Here is a 13,519-nt window from a genome sequence, read left to right as displayed (position 1 = left end):
TTGCCTTGGATCAACCACGTTGCCCCAGTAGAATTTGGAAACCTGACCCTCTTGTATGTGCTATGTAATCTGGTACGCCCTACACAACGAGGTACGCGCAACGTACCTGTGAGGGTACACCCAGTGTAGTCCGAGGCTGGCGTCTATAAAAGGGATGCGAAGGATGCCCTTATTTCTCACACCAAAGCCATTATTTTATCTCTCTAACTTCTCTCTAGACTCTCCCAACCCATAGTAACTTCTAAGTGCTAGAGGAACGCCCTGAAGCTCCAGAAGGCTCCATGAAAAAGAGCTTCTAGGCTCGAAAAGTTCTGCCCCCGCAGAGCCTGGTTTCTAGGAAACCTCTCGGTAAGTGAGTTATGCTTACCCTACTTTAAGTATAGCTTAGGTTTAAATTTATTATCGTTATTATGAACGTATAAACAATATATATATATATATATATATATATATATACGTATATATATATATATATATATATATATGTGTGTGTGTGTGTGTGTGTGTGTGATATATATATATATATATATATATTAAAATATAATATAAAGAGTGTTATTATAATATCTTTCAACTACTCGCGGTGTTGGGAATCTGGTTTGAAGCGTCCCATAGGGTTGTTAGATTTCAAAACGGCTATAATGCCAAAATGGTTCTGCCCTTCGGTGTTTCATGTCTGAACCCTGTTTGTACATAGTGGTTTAAAAGTATTGTTTAAAACCTATAAAACAATATCGCTCTTAAATAGTCGCGATAAATATTAGACTAAAATTTAGTGGTAATAATACTAGATTTCATCGAACGATATTATATTTAAGAAGCGAAGTGTTGTCCAAGTTGGAATCACCACTCTAACAAGTGAGTGCATAGTTACTTTCATCTTGTACGTAGATATGAAGTATTTAATATAAATTACGTGCTACGTGTGCATGTTATATGTGTTCTTGATATCTATTTAGGGTGAACGATTTATACATGTTTTAAATGATTTAAAATGTATATGTATTTAATATCTACACATATGTTGGGTAGAACATGGGTGTATGAAATAGTTGATGTGTGATGAAATAAAATGATGACGAGCACGAACTATTCTAGACAGTCTAGTGGAACACTGGCAGGATCACAACCTGTAGGTGCTTATGAACGATGTGTTCACCGGTGTACTCCATCCCCCTCATGGTTTCCTTATGGACAATTATTACTGAGGAACCCCCTTAGCATTAGTGTCCATCTCGATGAAAGTCCTTAGGCTAGGTCCCTTGAATTAGACGATTTAGGGACAGAAAGTGAGGATAACGGGAATAGGTAATCGGGTTGATTGATGTGATGAACTTAATAAACTTAATTATTATGGGTTGAAAACCCTATGTTCTCACCAGGCTCCCAAGCCAGACCCACTTAGTTTCTTGTATTACATGTAGTGGCACGAGAGCATAGATGTGATGATCGGATGAGAGTTTATGGATTATAGGTCAGTAGATATAAATAAATGTTTTAAGGCTTATGTTGCTACGGTTTATGCTTTTGATTTGTTTTGATAATGACATCCCAAGGTTTTAATATAATTTCTAGCCGAGAAATTAGGGATGTCACATTTAGTAATGCATTTCTCATTTTTATTTCCAAGACTATGATTCCACATATATATTTCACCCAATTCTTTTGGATATATTCAAATCAACATGTATTGAGGTCAATCTGAACGGGCCATAAGTTAAACTAATTCCTATAGGTACTCAGATTATAACATAGTGCCTTTTTCATCTATCTTGACAAATAGGACTTTTAGTTATTATAACACTTGGGTTCAAATGAATTCCAAAATCTTATCCAAATGGATATTTTGTAATGCATTTCTCATTTACATGTCCAAGAATATGATTCCAAAATAATGCATCTCATTCAAATATTTGAATCAACTTTAAAATATTGTTACAATACTAGTTTTATAGATTTCATGATATTTTAAAAATGTAAAAAACATTCTACATTTAAATAAGTCATAACAATCTCATGAAACATTATACAAAAAATTTGAAATATAAGACCACAGACTAAACAATTGGAGAGAGCAAGTTGTATTTTGTACTATGAATAACAACAAGTGCTCCATATTCAGGATCAAATTATCTTTTCCAGGTTTCAGTCTTCTTACTTCATTTCAGTTACTGTATATTCATGCAAATGTCAGTAATTTATCCTTGTACGTAGGTCTTACCAAGACCCTCGTTGAATTTTCCAAATTAAAACATGTAAATTATTTGCTTAGTTAGGCTACAACACCTGTTTTCCCGTTCTAAATAGTTAAAGACTTAAGGGTGTAAGAATAACTGTTTAGGAAAAAACCTTATGGCACAACGTGGTGGGGTTGATGACCATGGTGTGGCCAACACAATTAAATGAAGAGTGCGACTAGATTTTTTTCATGATGTGGCAAGGGGTGGCCACGATGTGGTAGCTATTGTATCCCAAGCCCAAGAACTTTAGGGTTTCTTCCATTTTTAAGGCATTATCTTATGGATTATGGCATTCTCTTCAGCCTCCATTCCCCCATTTCGTAACTCTAGCCCTCACTTGAGTGTTATTGATGTTTGTGTGATGCTTTTGGAGTTGTATTCCTTAAATTCCTCTTAAGAGAAGAAAGTGGCCTGCTTGTTGGTTGAAAGGTGGTATTTACTTTAAATCATGCATCTTGTTGAGCTTTAGAAGGTTTAAAGCTTCCACCTTTTTAATTCTTGTTCCTCATTTTCATGCTTAGAGATCCTATTAATACTTTATAGGGATGTTCTTGGATTTTTGAGCAACTCCAGAACCTTAGACTTTCTTAATGACCATTTCAAGGCTAATCTAATGGAAAAGGTGTTATGTCATGGTTCCTTTTGAACCATACACAAGTATTGGTGACTATGAGGGTTAATGGACTTAGGGTTATAGATCTTGCATTATGGTGATGTCTTAATGGGTAAAATTAGAAACTTTATCCATTAAGTCAATGAAAAGGACCAGATCTGAAGTTTTGGGCTTTAATTTTTTAGGATTAAGCTCTTAATAAAGAAAATGGTATTATGCCATAAACTAGGAATGTAGCCAAGGAAAGCCCACGATGTGTTGGTGCTTTACATCGAGACTGTTTTTTCTTGACTTGGCCACAAGATGGCCAAGAGCTCACCATAACGTGGTGAATGTTGACTTTTGTTGATCATTGACCAGTAGCTTTTGACCAGTATAACCTCAAGTCAAACTTGAAGGATTTGGGTTGTTGATTAAGGATTGGTCATTATTGGGTGATAGTTGGTTTGTGGGATTGATCAGTTCAAGGAAGTCAGAGTGTTGATGTCCTTTTTTAGTTTTATGATTTAGGTGAGTCCTCATACTATTCCACATGTGACATTGTATATCCATTTCATATTAGGGTAGTGGTACTGATAGAGTACATGCATGATAACTAACTAGGATATGTCCTTGTTATGTATGTATAGTATGGGATACTTGGTGTCATGGTATGCTAGACTGATAAGGTCTTGTATATTGATTGTATGATGTTGTTGGTTGTCATATGTGGCTAGGGTAATGATATTATTGGTTGTTCATTGAGTGGATACCCAAGGGGTTGTATGTATATTAAGTCAGATAGCCTGAGAACTTTTGGTCTAGGATTTCTTGCATGTTCCAAGTTTTGATGTGGCTTTCGGGTGGGATCATCCATTCAGTTATCTATCTGACTCCTGACTTTACATGACAACATGTTTATGAGGTGGTTATCAATATTAACATTGGCTTGGTATGGATGTGGATTCGATGAGAGGTTGTAATGTCCATTTTTTTAAATGAATTGAATTAGGGTTTTAGAGGGTCAAAAGATTGGATTTCTTTTTCGGTCACGACGTAGAGATAAGCATTTAGGCCGTGGGAGTGTAATGACCCACCACGACGTGGTGATTTGGCCAAGATGTGTTGCAGATGTTGGAGAAAATCCTTTAGTTTAGAGACTAATCCCTATTTAAACTCCTTAACCTATCATAGCCTCCCTCTTATTAGCCTCCATCTCTCCAAATCGTCCATCGCAAATCGTAGATCCCTTGTGTCAGTTTTTGACCTCTAAGTGTGTGTGTTTGGTGTATGTGAATGAAGAAGTTGGTGGTAGATCATATTAGGAGTCCAACGCAAATTAGTTCTAGAAGTTTATCTTCCTCAAGTATCTCAAGAAGGTATAAAGTCTTCACCTTGATGAGTTAGTTGATAGATCTATGGATTTTGTCCACTTTTCTCTATGCCTTGTTGTTTTGGAAGGTTGAATCTCATAAAGCTTGCAACTTAATGAATCTTAAGGCCATTTGGGGAATTTGGCTCTTTGGATCTGATTTATATTGGAGTTTTGAGGCTATGCATGGACTCTTGGCCCTTTTGATCTAATTTGACCGCATAAGAGTTCACATGCATGTTTGGAAAAGTACCGATTTTTATGATGTGTTTGGTGTTGGAAACTCTTATGGATCTGTTGAGCAAGTAATCTTATGGTTTGAGTGAATAATCCTTAAGTTATGTGATGTTTTGGACCTTAAAGTTGAAACATATGCACTTTGGAGGGTTCAGTTGGATAAAGTTGGAAACTTTATCCATCTAGACCCTATTTTGGACCAGATCTAAGTTGGTGACCCTTTTGGACCGAAGGAAATGGCTGAATACATTAAGCTACTGAAAATCCATTACCATGACATGGTGAGGCCGCCAAGATGTGGTGGCAGGGCTGGTCACTACTATTTTGTTGTATTCGACTCTACGACGTGGTAAAGGGCTACCACGACATGGCAGTCAGCTGAGTTGAATCTTCTTGAGTTTTGAATGTTTGACCCAATCTGTCCCCCACTGGGGGGAGGGTATTTTGGGTATTTTTGGATTATGTTTGAGAATTGGTCTTTTGATTGTTAGGTGGTGGTTAGAGATGAGATTCGGAGTCGGGGCCTCATGAACTATTATCCAGTCATCCTCGAGATGGAATACCCTCGACCCAATCAACCATCGGTTTGGAATACCCCGGGTATGTTGGCTCACACATATAACAGTAAAGCCTCAACCATCAAAAATATATGCCCAAATAATAGATAAACATATAAATAGTCTACAGACAATCAGACAGATCTATAGATCATTAAGCATAGCATTATTCTGTATACCAGGATACTGATCTAACATATCTCTATAGCACGATGACATACTATCACATAACAGGATACTAAATCCAAAGGGTCGTCCTTAGTGCCTTCGACCCTTTGGATTTGGTATCCTGTTATGTGATAGTATGTCATCGTGCTATAGAGATATGTTAGATCAGTATCTTGGTATACAGAATGATGCTATGCTTAATGATCTATAGATCTGTCTGACTATCTGTAGACTATTTATATGTTTATCTATTATTTGGGCGTATATTTTTGATGGTTGAGGCTTTACTGTTATATGTGTGAGCCAACATACCCAGGGTATTCCAAAACGATGGTTGATTGGGTCGAGGGTATTCCATCCCGAGGATGACTGGACCTGTTATATATATTGTCATTCCAACTTGAGGTGTTCAATCTCAATGGATGACTGGACCCGGAGGTTGACTGGGCCTGGAGTTATTCCAACCTGATGTTCGATTGGACCCGACATGCCTGCTATGGTATATGGTGAGACTAGACTGCTTTGTGCATCAGTCAACAGGCCGGAGGTATTCCAGCCCGATAGTTGATTGGACCTGAAATGTTTTGGTATTCTAACCCGATGGTTGATTATACCAAACATGTTTATGATACGAGGGTATTCCATCCCGAGGATGACTGGGCCCATCGTAGATATGCCTAGTATTCCAACCCAAGGCCGATTGGGCCAGGCAGGAGTGTTTGTGCATATGATTTGTTTGTGTGGTGGCATTTTGGGGGAACTCAATAAGCGTTGTTCTTATAGTTTTGGTTTATGGTTTCAGGTACATCGAAGGACCGTGGAAAGGCGAACGCCTAACCATACAAATCTATGGTATTATGATTGAGGGAATATTAGGAGACTCTAATCTTAAATAATGTATTGGAAACAATGATTTTGTAAACACTTTTATTAGTAAATGGGTTTTTTTAACAGGTTTAAATTTGTCAAAAATTTTGGGAAGTTACAAGTTGGTATCAGAGGCTTGGTTTGAGTGAATTGGAGGAACACTCGTGTGAACCCAATCTTAAACTAAGGAAATAAAAAGGTTTTAAAAATGATTTTCAAAAATGTTTTAAAAATCAAGAAAGGATGTGATGTGTACGATCAGCTAGAGCTGGTAAGTAGACCCCAAATTATCACATTGTTATTTGATATTGTGACATATTAGAACGACATGCTAATGATAGGTTAGGGATCTTTAGGAATTGCATGATAGAATTGTCTGATTATATGAAGCCTAATAGCCTAGGGTCTTCCTTATATGAAATTGACATCATTATTGTAGTTGCTTAGTGTATGCATCATAGTTGTACATAACTAAGATTCTATATCCTAAGATTGTTTGGTTTAGCCTTATTTCCTATTCTTGTTTGATGAAGGGCTTTGGGTTGAATCGAGTATTCGACTTTCTATAGGATCAAGTGTTATGCATGACTAGCATACACGATGATTGGGTGCAGTTCATAGCAGGTCAACGTGAGGAATGATTAGCCACTCTTGAGAGAGTGAGGGTAAGATGAAGGAGTATCCGAGATGCTGGAATCTAGAGACCGAGAATTTCATATGAGGATCAACCTAATTTTATTGTGTCTTAGTGCTAGTCGACTCCGCTGTTCGAATGTTGCTTGCTTTGTGCTTTATGGGTCTCACATTGATTTGAGCTAACTATCATATGAATACATTAAGTTACATGTTATGGAGGTTAAATAATCTTATAGTAGAGGATTTGGCCGTATTGTGCAACTCTCGTGTGAGTCTAACCATTGTAGGGTTGGGTCCTTTAGTCGAAGGATTATTTGAGTTGTTTTGCATGTAATGGTATTCATGAAGTGGTTGACTAACATTGATTGGATCCCTTTATTAGCTGATGGTAGGGGACATGGGGAATCCTAGGAGAGCTTAGGAAGTATTTTAGTGTGATTGCTACGCTCTAGAATAGGTATTTGGAATATTATTATGAGTAGGTCTTAGAGGACATGAGATGATTCTTGAGTGAAGTATGGATAGGTGTGGAAGGTAGTATTGGACATACTATTTGAGGCACAAGTTTCATACTCGAATCGAGGAGAGTTTCAGGGATTCTAAGGACTGGTTAGGAGAGATAGGATGGTTTGATACCATGATTCGTGGCAGTAGTTTCGTATATGTCGATCTTGTGGTTATGGTTACTCAGGCATGAAGATGTGTCTGGTAGTTGTTTTGGGCCCTAGTAGCAATATCGTTTTGGGTTGAGTGGTGCAGACTTAGATGAGTTTGTTAGTTTTAATGTCTCGAGGGTCTTGCTCGAGACCATACATTTGAGTCGCGAGACTCAATAAAGAAACAATTATTATGACCTCCCCTTCGATCCTATCGACTGGTACCTTCCCTAACATATCAGGGTGCAGGCTAACCCCTGTGGTCCTGTCGACTAGTAACTTTGCCTATCATATCAGGGTGCTGGCCTACCCCTTCGGTCCTTTCGACCTATACTTGGGACTATTTTACCCATACTCTACCACATAGCATCCTAGTGCATAAACATATAAGTCATATATCGCCTAACTTATCCAGGTGCTGGCATACCCCTTCGGTCCTATCGACCAATACTGGGGTTTATCCTTCCGCTCCTATCACATATCAAAAAACATCATAGCATACAAGCACATAATCATAACAAATAACAATATACTAGATAATTATCACAAAGACAATTATCTCTACTATAACTCTTACTGGTGGGCCGACCTTAGTGCCTTTGACCCACTTCTACTGGAAGGTAACTCACCTCAGTGTCGTGTAATATCTGAATTGTGCTCGGTGCTAGGCTCAACTCCTCTCAACTCCTACACATAACAATCTTCCTTAATTACTTTTTCATACTCCTACCCCTTTCAAGGATCAACTCGTTTAAAGTCAAAGTCAAGGTCAACATCCTGGTCAAAGTCAACTTTTGGTCAAATTCAATATCTGGTTTACCCAACTCACCGAGTTGGTCCACCAACTCGTCGAGTTCCATAATCCACAAAGTACTGGAACTTTGATCCTACTCGTCGAGTCTTTCAAGAACTCGTCGAGTTCCCTCCTACATGGACATGACTTTTACTCCTAACTCGCCAAGTTCTCCTTGAACTTGTCGAGTTCTCCTCACACAGAATCGGGACCTTTTGATCATGACTCATCGAGTTCATCCTTGAATTGTTCGAGTTCTTTTTCATATCAGTCGATACATTTGCCTATAACTCACCGAGTTTTCCCTTGAACTTTTCGAGTTCTTTGATCTTCGAGTCTATAATTATGTCCATCTTGCTGAGTCCTCTTCTAGACTCCACTGGATTGCACAACATCAAAATAGGTTGGAGAACCCTAACCCGACTCGTTGAGTCCTATGAACGACTCGTCGAGTCCCCCAACGTCCAAGTCTATGCAGTCAATTTCAGTCAGGCGTAATGCATCCAAATCATATATCTGACCTCTTAGGTTGATATAACACATAAAGTTACAAACTTTACATGCATGCATGGGTGTTATGAGGCTAGAACACCATAAAAGAGTTATAATGCATGGGATAGGGCCATAGCTCAATAAAGGTGGCAAATTTAAGCTTCTTGATCTCAAATGATCCTTGATCTGAAGTCATTACTCTATTATGCACTCAAATCCCGAGAGTGACTTAGAAATGGCCCAAAAATGATGACATGCAATCCCTAAAGAAGATCTAAGTGATGGAAAGCCAAGTTATAAGCTTTATACCTCAAACAAGCTAGAAATGCAACCCAAGCTCTGGATCTAGTGCCCTCCTCTTGAACCTCCAAGCCTTTCCTCCTTCTATAAGCTTTAAATCACTAAAACTGCACAAAATTTTAAGAACGCTTGCAAACCAATTAGGGTTTCGTGAATAAGGTCTGAGGGTGATGGAGGCTGGAGTGGAGGCCATATAAGGTGTTTAAATTGGATGCAGACTCTCAAATTTAGGGTTTCATTCAGACAGCTCTACTCATCGAGTCGGGGCTTCTGACTTGTTGAGTAGACTCTTCCACCCGCGTCCAAGATTCTCCCCTACTCGACGAGTTTGGGGCCTCCAACTCGTCGAGTCCCAGTATAAAAATGCAAAAAATCATATTTAAAATACGTACCTGGAACCGGGCGTTACAAATCTCCCCGACTTATTTTAGACTTTGTCCTCAACGTTTGCTGTTGCATCTGGAAAAAGCTCGGGGTAGTGCCCCATCCTCGTCCTCCCGCTCCCAAGTCCATTCTGAGCCCCTGTGGTGTTGACATTGCACCTTCACCAACTCAACCCTCTTGTTCCTCAGATCCTTCGACTTCCTGTTGACGATAGCTACTGGTCGCTCGATGTAATTTAGGCTGTCCTCAACATGAATATCCTCTAGAGGCACCACCACAAAGTCGTCTACCTAACACTTCCGCAGCTGGGAGATGTGAAAGGTACTGTGAATCTGGTTAAGCTTGACTGGAAGATCCAACGTATATGCCACCTTGCCTAACTGGGCTACAACCTTGAAAGGTCCAATGTATCTGGGGCCCAACTTGCCCCGCTTTCTGAACCGGATGACACCTATCCAAGGTGACACCTTCAGAAGGACCGTATCCCGACCTGGAACTCCAGGTTCGAATGGTGCCTATCGGCATAACTTTTCTACCAACTCTAAGCAGTCTGAAGCCTGTCTCGGACCTACTAGATCCTGTCCTTCGTCTTGAGTACCACTTCGGTACTCCCCATAACCCTCTGACCAATCTCACCCAACATATTGGGGTTTTGCACTTCCTTCCGTGTAACATCTCGAAGGGAGGATGGTCAATACTCGTATGGTAGCTATTATTGTAGGAAAACTCTACCAAGGGAAGGTAGGTATCCCAGCTACCACCAAAGTCTAAAATGCATGCCCGTAACATGTCCTCCAAAGTTTGGATGGTCCGCTTGCTCTGACCATCCAACTACGGGTGAAAAGCGGTGCTAAAGTGCAGACGAGTGCCCAAATCGTCATGAAACTTCTTCCAGAATCTAGAAGTGAACCGCACGTCTCGATCGGAGATCATAGAAATTGGAACTCCATGACGAGATACTACCCCCGTGATTTAGATGTCAGTCAGCTTCTCGTCCAAAATGCTCTCCTAGATCGGGATAAAATGAGCACTCTTGGTCAATCGGTCCATGATGACCCAAATCAAATCTACTCTCAGTGCGGTCCTGGGAAGCTTTGTGATGAAATTCATAGTAATATCTTCCCATTTCCATATAGGGATGTCCAATGGTTTCTTCATGCCATGAGGCCTCTAGTGCTTAGCCTTGACTTTCCTGCATGTTAGGTACCTCTCAGCGCACATGGCTACATCCCGCTTCATGCAAGGCCACCAGTAATCAGGACGGATGTCTCTATATATCTTTGTCGCCTCGGATGGATAGAAAACTTGGATTTGTGTGCCTCATCCATCAAAACTCGTCATACTCCTCCCAGTATAGAACCAGAACCTCCTGTACAGGGTTAGCAGCTCCCGACTATCATAGCTAACGAGGCCACTTGGCCTATGATCCGCTCACACTTCCGACGCTGCTCCTTCATGCCCTCAACCTACACGTCTTGGATCCGCTCCAACAATGGTGTCATTACCATCATCGTCAAGCAAATGTATATGATCGGGGCAGCCTTGCAACTAAGCACATCGGCCACAACGTTGGCCTTCCCCGAGTGGTAGAGGATCTCACAATCATAATCCTTCACCACATCTAGCCACCAATGTTGCCTCATCTTCAGATTCGGCTGGTTCATAAGGTACCTCAAACTCTTGTGGTCCATTTAAATGGTACATCGGACACCATAGAGGTAATGTCGCTAAATCTTGAGGGCAAAAACAACCGCCCCCAACTCTAAATCGCGTGTCAGGTAGTTTGCCTTGTGAGGCTTCAACTTCCTCGAAGCGTAGGCGATAAATGCCCTCTTTGCATCAATACCGTGCCCAACCCTGAAATGGACGCATCGCAGTACACTAAAAAATATCCACGCCCTCATCGCAATACACTAAAAAATCATCTACGCCCTCTGGTAGGGATAGGATCAACCCGGAAATGGACGCATCGCAGTACACTAAAAAATCATCCCACCGAAAGACCACAACCTTCTTTGTCAACTGGGTCAAGTGTATTGCTATCTTGGAGAAATCCTAAATGAATCTCCGTTAATAGCCTGCCAATCCAAGGAAACTCTGAATCTCAGATGGAGACTTCAGAACCTCCCGTCTCATCACGACCTTTACTTTGGACGGGTCAACCAAAATATCATTCTGGTTGACAAGGTGCCTAAGAAATTGCACCTCGCGCAACCAGAACTCACACTTGGAGAGCTTAGCGTACAAGCTCTCCCTCCTCAAGGTATCCAACACCTCTTGCAAGGTCTCCTCGTGTTGCTCTTGCATCTTAGAATAAACCAAGATGTCATCAATGAAAACTATCACATATCGATCCAACATCGGTCTACATACACGGTTCATGAGATCTATGAACACGACAGGAGCACTGGTTAGCCCGAAGGGCATCACTACGAACTCGTAGTGGCCATAGTGAGTCCGAAAAGTAGTCTTCTGTACATCCTCGACTCTGAACGTCATCTGATGGTATCCTGAACCTAAATCTATTTTAGAAATCCAAGATGCCCCTTTAGTTGGTCGAAGAGATCATCAATCCTCGGGAGTGGGTAACGGTTCTTCACCGTTACCTTGTTCAACTCCCGGTAATCTATACACATCCGATGTGACCCGTCCTTCTTCTTCACAAACAGGATCGGGGCTCTCCAGGGTGAACCGCTCGGCCTAATGAATCCCTTGTCTAACAGCTCTTTTAGTTGTGTAGACAACTCTCGCATCTAGTAGGAGCCAACCGATATGGTGTATTGGCTATCGGATCTGCACCAGGGACCAGGTCGATCCTAAACTCTACCTGTCTCTCTGGGGGTATTCTAGGAAACTCCTCTAGAAATACGTCCGAGTATTCTCGCACCACTGGTACATCACTCACAGTCGCCTTACCCACCTCCTAGGTATCCATAACGTAGGCGACATAGCCTGTGCAACCCTATTGTAGGTAGTGCCTAGCCCTCGCTGCAGAACACATAGCTGGTCCACGCTGCGGTCTCTCGCCCTGAATCACCATTTCTTCCCCACTTGGGGTCCTGAAAAATACCAACTGCTGTGCACAGTCGATCACCGCCCCACTAGGGCTCAACCAATCCATGCCTATGATAACCTTATTCCCACACAACGGAATGGGAACCAAGTCCACTAGGTAGTGCTCCTCACACAACCTCAAAACACAATCTATGAAATCCTCTGATGCTCGTAGTGATCATTCGTCAGCAATATCAACCTCTAGAGGGCAATCTAACATGCCCAAAGACTCAAGGAACCTCTTGCTAAGTGCAAGAGAGAAAAATGATCGGGTAGCCCTCGAATCGAATAGTACCTTAACTAGATTAATGTTCACATGGAACGATCCTGTAACCACATCCGGTGCGGCACACGCCTCCTCGGTGTCCAGCTGGAAGGCTCGACTCCTCACTACTGGACTATTTGACTTGCCCTGTCAGCCATCAATGATACGCAGGGTCGACGGAGTTGGCGCTACCATTGCCACTGCTGATAGTAGTCTCGGGCAATCGGCTTTTTTATGGCCCTTCTGATTGTAATGGAAGCAAATCAGGTCTAATGACTGGAATATGAGGGTAAGGGTAGTACAATCCTTGCTAAAGTGCCTGGTCTTGCCGCACTTGTAGCAGCCCGATGACCGCAATCTACAAACTCCCTCATGGGTCTTGCAGCACTTCCCACAATGACCCTGACCCTGTTGGTCCTTCGACCTAGTGTCATATCCCTTGGGTTTCTTCCCCGAAACCCCAATAACTTGCCCAGTCCCTACCTTCCTGTAACACCGTAAATTTCAAGAAAAAATTTTCATTTAAAATAATCATTTTATTCTTAGAAACGCTTGTTTAAAATCTCATTCATAGTCGAATTACAAAACATAACTCCATTTTCACTTGCATAGAAAACCAGGATCCTCAAAAAAATGACTCTTTCTTTGGTGTGTACAATCAAGCCGGTGCCGTCTCGTGATACTGAAAGAAACTTGAAAACATCACATAAAACACTGTAAGCATGAAGCTTAGTGAGTTCCCAAAAATACCACACATAACACATATTAGCCACTCGAGGCTATAACTCTATGGGTCCGTGCACCCAAACTCTTTGAACCCTCAGGTTCTAACTCTGGGAACCTTCCGGTTCCAACTCTATAAACATGCACAACATAAATCACATAGAAGTAATGCAGTACAACCCA

Source organism: Lactuca saligna, chromosome 6 (genome assembly GCF_052625555.1).
Source record: "Lactuca saligna cultivar CGN05327 chromosome 6, ASM5262555v1, whole genome shotgun sequence".
Taxonomy (NCBI): domain Eukaryota; kingdom Viridiplantae; phylum Streptophyta; class Magnoliopsida; order Asterales; family Asteraceae; genus Lactuca; species Lactuca saligna.
Note: the sequence above shows the minus strand (reverse complement) of the source record.